Here is a 6,708-nt window from a genome sequence, read left to right as displayed (position 1 = left end):
CCTCATTTTCTGAATCACTTGCAGGAGGCTCTGGGTGCTCTACAGATTCAGAGTCACTATTCATTGGCTTGTGAAGCTTCTCACTTTCAGTCACTAGCATTAAGATTTGGGAGTTCATCATTCTCAGAGTCTGTCACATGATGCCTTTTGATGAGGCCATCTTCTCGATCACTAGGTTCATTCTCTGTATGACGTTCTATACTTCCAGTGTCTGATCCAGAATGCTGTTCATTTATATCATCCTCAATGTTTGACCCTAAATCTTGTTCATCCTTTATGGGGATTAGCACCACCATCATTGTTCCTGTCACACAGACAGTTACATCTTTCTCCTGAGGAGAGGCTGGTGTGTTATGGCAACCCATATTCCAGTCAGCCATAGAGCACTTTAGTGTTTATACACCAGAGCTCTTTATCATCCCCCCTACACTCTTAAACTAAGCTCCATCTTGAAACCTTGTAAGCCACTCACTTTGTGTCTTTATCACCCCCTCATTTTAGGTAGCCAATATCTAAGTTGCCTGTCCCTATCTACCCTGTGTACAGAGGGGATAGCATTGATACTTGATGTGAAGACTCTTTCCATCTCTGTTGGTATTTTGAGCTACTGTCTCCACAAATATAGGTCAAGTTAGTAAAATTTTAGAAATCCATACAGTCAAGTCTTTGCTTAGTCATTAAAGAACAAGTAAATATCTTGCTATTATTCTCTGCTTTCAGCCATCGATCATCAGCAATGATATCCCTTATTCCACATCCTTATCTGAATTCAATGTTTCTTATAGGTGTTTGGATATCATCTGACACATGGACTTGGAATTTTCCAACCTCTAAAATTGTGGCATCAGGATTGGAGGAAGACTCATTAACAACATGTGATATGCAGATGATAAAACTTTGTTTGCTGAAAGTGAAGAGGACTTAAACATTTACTGATGAAGATCCAAGAACACAGACTTTGGTATGAATTACATCTCAATGTAAAGAAAACAAAAATCCTCACCACTGGACCAATAAACAACATTCTTATCAATGGAGAAAAGATTGAAGTTGTCAAGGACTTCATTCTTCTTGGATCAACTATCAACATTCATGAAAGTAGCAGTCAAGAAATCAAACGACTTATTGCATTAGACAAATCTGCTGCACAAGAACTTTTTAAAGTGTTGAAGAGCAAAGATGTCAGCTTGAGGACTAAGGTGCGCCTGATCCAAGCCATGGTATTTTCAATAACTTCATATGTATGTGAAAGCTGGACAGTGAATAAGAAAGACTGTAGAAGAATTGATGCCTTTGAGTTATGGTGTTGGAGGAGAATATTGAAAGTGCCCTGGGCTGCCAATAAAACCAATAGATCCATTTTGGATGAAGTGCAGCCAGAGTGCTCCTTAGAGGCCAAGATGGCCAAACTTCATCTTTCATTTTGGACATATTGTCAGGAGGGACCAGTTGTTGGAGAAGGATATCATGTTTGGTAAGGTGGAGTGTCAAAGAAAAAGAGGAAGACCCCCAACGAGATGGATTGGCAAAATGACAGCATCGATGGACTCAAGCATGGCAACAGTAGTGAGGTTGGCCCAGGATCGGGCAGTGTTTCATTCTGCTGTGGTCACTGTGGGCTGGTACTAACTCAATGGCACCTAACAACAACAACAAAATTGTATGAGAGTCCTGGTGTGGTGCTGTGGGTTAATGTGTCAGACTGCAAAGTTGTTTGAACTGCAAGGTCAGTGGTTCAAGCTCACCAGCTGCTCTTGGAAACCCTACACAGGATTTCTATGGGTCGGAATCGATTTGACAGCACTTATCAATAACAGCAAAATTGTGTGAGTGACTTCCATAAGATAAACCTCTCTGTATATAAATACACACTTCACTGGTTTTGATTTTCTAGAGAATCCAGCATAAGGTATATTTAATACTGAGAGTGATTCTAGAGAAACAAAAATCATAAGGAAGAATTTTCTAAATTGGCTCTCAAATCTGACTAGTTTTAAAGGCACTGATATCTCTGCCTCCATTGGTAAAGCGCTACTAACACATTGTGTGAGGTGGAAATATTAATATGCAAAATATCAACACCCACAGGTCAAGTATTGATGATAATCAAGGTTCTGGTGATCATGTCTTTGATATTTTTCTGCAATTTTGTCAAAATGTGAGGTATGGGAAAGCTGGTTGGTTGACCCTACTTACACTAGATATAGGTGGTAAAGGAAAGAGGTCAACAGCTATATAAGAGATCACTGTTTCCACTTGTGCCCTGAAAGCAAGTCTTATTTCTTGTAGTAAACAGCTGACATTGCCAAAAACCAAACCGAGAGTCTTATCTTCATTGGATTTTAAAAGCTGCTTTTTCTAAGAGCAAGTCCCCTAACATTAACACTGATGTTAACTTGTTGCTAAGGAGCTCTGGTAGTGTAGTGGTTATGAATCGGGTTGCTAACCTCAGGGTCAGCAGCTCAAAACTACCAGCTGTTCCACGGGAGAAAGATGAGGCTTTCTGTTTCTGTAAAGATTTACAGCCTCGAAAACCCTGTGCAGGGTCACTATGAGTCAGAACCAGCTCCATGGCACATAACAACAACAATAAACTTGTTGCTGGGCTAGCTATATATCCTAAAGGAGACTTTTTTTTTTTTTTTTTTTTTTTTGAGGTCTGGCAGGTGCAGGATATCAGAACCTATTCTCAAAGGATCTTTCCACTGTGGTAAAAAAGATGCAAAATATAGCTCATACACAAATGGTCTTGATGCACAGCATTATCAATAAGTCTTTACAATGGACACACCCCACAAATAGACATTATTGCAAACGCAATTTTAATAGCTGCCTATACCAGAAAAATCCAAGAGAGCTGTGGGGAGTTGCCTAAGTAACCACTGAGTGATCAGGAGGGAATTTGGGATGTAAAGAAGCAGAAACTTGTTTCCTGGACATTCCCTCTGGTTCATCCTACTTAGTGATCTTTTACAATGAGTTAAACAAGAGGGGTAATCTTTAGTCTAGGCTGTACTTGGGGTTTTCTGAGAACCCAGTTATTTGTTAAAAACAAACAAACAAAACCGATATGAAGAGGGGTGTGTATGGAACTAGAAAATTATAGAACTAGAAATTATAGGCTAGGGTCCTCAAACATAAACAACTACATGCTTATTTCCTGTTTCTCTCTGATCACAGAGCTGCTGATCTATTTTCAATGTCTCCTTTAGGTCCAGAGAGCATTATTCACCAAAAGCTCCTACTGGGAACTGACCATCTTTGGGTTGTATCTCTTCTTTCCCCCTTTCTCACTTTCAAAGTGTAAAGACCTTATATCTTTGGTGATTTTTTTTTTTTCCTGAGTCCATCATTCCACAATGAGTGGACTATTGTCCTGAAACAGTCATACAGCCAGTGGTTTACCCCCTCTGTTTTTGTTTTAATGCCCAGCTAAGACAGCTTCATATTGCTGTGAACTCCCAGGAACCCATATATATTTCTGTCTGTCAGTCCTCAATGTCCATCACTTATATGTCAGTTTGTCATACTGTGGTGGTTTGTATGTTGCTGTGATGATAAAAGCTATGCTACTGATATTATAAATACCAGCAGGGTATTTATAGCATGGTGGACATATTTCAGTGGAGCTTCCAGACTAAGACAGACTGGGAAGAAGAATAGGCAGAACACTTCTGAATGGTTACCCAATGAAAACCCTATGAACAACATTGGAATGTTATCTTACGCAGAACCAGAAGATGAGATCCTCAGACTGTAAAGCATTCAAAATAGGACTGAGTTGCCTCCTCCAAGTGGAATTGACTTTAATGATGTGGATTGAGCAAAGCATTCAGGACCCTCATGTGCTGATGTGGTACAACTCAAAATGAGAACAAACACCTGCAAATGACAAATTGTAGAGGACTGGCATAGTATTGCTCATCAAAAAGAGCATTTCATTTCAATATCTATCATGAAGCAAAATGCTGTCTGTGAAAGGATAATATCCAAATGTCTACAAGGAAGAACATTTAATACCACTATTATTAAAATGTATGCACTAACCACTAAAGTCAGTTATGATGAAACAAGAGAATTCTACCAAATTCTTCCATTTGAAATGATCAAACATGGACTCTAGATGGATTGATAACTACTTGTTATTGTAATGTGAAAGATGAATACAAAGAGGAAGGATCAATATTTGGAAAATATGGCCTTGGTGATATAAATGGTACTGGAGGTCACACAATTGCGCAGGACTTATTCATTGCAAATAAAATTTCTAAGCAACATAAACAGCTACTATATACATTGACCTTGACAGGTGGAATACACAAGAATCAAATTGACTACATCTGTGGGAAGAGACAATGGAGAAACTAATTATCATCTACCAAACAAGGCCTGGGGATGACTATGGAACATACCACCTTCAGCTGAAGCTGAAGCAAATCAAAACAAGTCTGGTGTTGTTGTTGCTGGTGTTGTTGTAAAGTGCTATAAACTCAGTTCCAACTCATAGCAACCCCGTATAGGGTTTCTGAAGCTGTAAATCTTTGTGGGAGCAGATAACTTTATACTTGTTTCATGGAACAGCTGGTGGGCTCTAATTGCTGAACTTGTGGCTCACATTCTAGTGCTTATCTTATGGAAACATAAAATAGTCTACAAGAACCAAAATATGATTTAAGAGTATATCCCACCTGAATTTAGAGACCATCTCAAGAACAGACTCGATGCATTAAACTCTAATGATAGAAGATTAAAAGAGGCATGAGATGGCATCAAGAACATTGTACACAAAGAAAGAAAATGGTCAGTAAAAACAGCAAAAGAAAAGACCAAAGTGGACAGAAGAAGAGACTACAACTTCCCCTTGAGCACAGAGAAGCTAACATAACTGGAAGAAATGATGAAGTAAAAAAGTTGAACAGGAAACATCTGGGGTTGGGACTTGATAGGCAGAAAGGACCATCTGTGAAAACATGGAAAAACAGGTGAAACGAATTCAGAGAATGGTCCTGGAACTTTGAACATCAGATAAAGTGATAAATAAGTGGTTCGAGTGTCTACTGGGATTAAGATTTAGAACAGAAGCAAGAAAGGAGGTGGCGTCTGATTTGAGGCAGAGAGAGAGAGAAAGAAATCACTCTCAGTTCAGAAACAAGCAGAAACAGAGGTTCAAGTGGTTTTTGTTTTGTTTTGTTTTCTCTTTGCACACCATTTCTTTTGTTCTGAGTACTCATCTCCGTGCTGGTGACCAGAGGGGAAACCTGTGTGAAAATAAAGCCCCAGGGAAGGTCTTACATTGCTCGAGCAATGTTCTGCAACATGCAGAAGGATTGGCACTGATCTGCACTGTGTGTGGCGGGGGGTGGGGGGGTGGAGGGGGTGGTGGGATCTGCACCACGCAGAATCTGCTCCAGGAGTCTTTCAGAATGGCTGGTTCTCACTTGGAGAATCAGCTAAATGGACCTGAGAGAAATAAAAAAGAAGGTCTGTGTTAAATCACATTGGCACAGCAGAAACATCATGAAATTGCTCAGTCGACTTCAAAGGTGAGAGTCCACTAGGTGGTACCAAAGAATTATTTCAATTTTTCCCTACAGTTTCTTTTTTTTTCATTGCTTTTTTTGGTCTGGTTTTTCTTTTCCTATTATATATATATATATATTTTTTTTTTTTTTTTCCTGTGTTTTTTATGATGTTCAACTTTTGTTTTCAGTCTTGATATTTGGCCCTCTTTCTATCTTTCTCTTTATTTTTTTGTTCAAGTTTTTATTGTGAATTATATGATAGTTATATGGGATAACATTACCTTTATATTCATCCTGTTGTTGTTGTTAAGTGCCGTTGAGTCGGTTCTGACCCATAGCGACCCTGAACAGAGTTTCCGAGGCTGTAAATCTTTACAGGAGCAGAAAGCCTCTTCTTTCTCCCACAGAGCAGCTGGTAGTTTCGAACTGCTGACCTTGCTGTTTGCAGCCCAATTCGCAACCACTATGCTACCAGAGCTCTCTTGTATTCATCCTAGTGTATATCTTTTCATTACCATGATTACAGTACCCTCCATGCATCATCAAACAACCAAAGGGAATATCCTGCAAGCCTGCCCATCTGTTGTCAGCACACAGCCCCTCTCCCAATCTGGGTCTAGAGTCCCCAGCCACTCATCTCTCCATGTCATCATCTCTGCCTCCATCTCTGACATCACAGTGTCTCTGGGTAAGGTCCCACACTCCGCTTTTCTTCCTTGATGGTCCCAGGGACCACCGCTCTTGGACTGTAACATCAACCACTCCCCTCCTTTTCCTACAAAATGTCTACCTTTATATTTCGAACCCTCACAGTCAGTCCTGATAGCAATCATTCACTATTGTACCACAAGAGTCCTATCCCCATTTCCTTTCATCAGCCCCACACAGACAGATTGGATACTACTCAGTGGAGAGTCTTCCTTCTTCCATGTCCTCTAGATCTAGGCTCCCTCTTGAAAGCCTGTAAACCAGTTAATTTTTGCATTTGTAGCCCTCCACTTAGGGTAGCCAATGTCCAAGTTGTCCATCCCTGTCTACCTTGTGTACTGAGAGGTTGTGAATGATCCTCACTATAAAAATTCATTCCCTCTTTTAAGCTACCTCATCCATAGGTGTAGGTCAAGCTCACCAAATTGTATCAGATTACTCTTTTTCCCCATCTTCTTTCTTCTTCTAGTCAAGTTCT

At 39.9% G+C, this 6,708-nt stretch overlaps 1 pseudogene; it reads right to left on the bottom strand.

Moving 5' to 3' along the window:
• LOC102838330 overlaps positions 1–5,318 on the bottom strand; it is a 7,567-nt pseudogene extending 2,249 nt beyond the window's left edge.
• Between the last annotated feature and the right edge of the window lie 1,390 nt (positions 5,319–6,708).

Source organism: Chrysochloris asiatica, unplaced genomic scaffold (assembly GCF_000296735.1).
Source record: "Chrysochloris asiatica unplaced genomic scaffold, ChrAsi1.0 scaffold00429, whole genome shotgun sequence".
In the NCBI taxonomy this organism is placed as follows: domain Eukaryota; kingdom Metazoa; phylum Chordata; class Mammalia; order Afrosoricida; family Chrysochloridae; genus Chrysochloris; species Chrysochloris asiatica.
The sequence above is the reverse complement of the archived record's forward strand: the minus strand, read 5'-3'. Positions and strand labels throughout refer to the sequence as shown.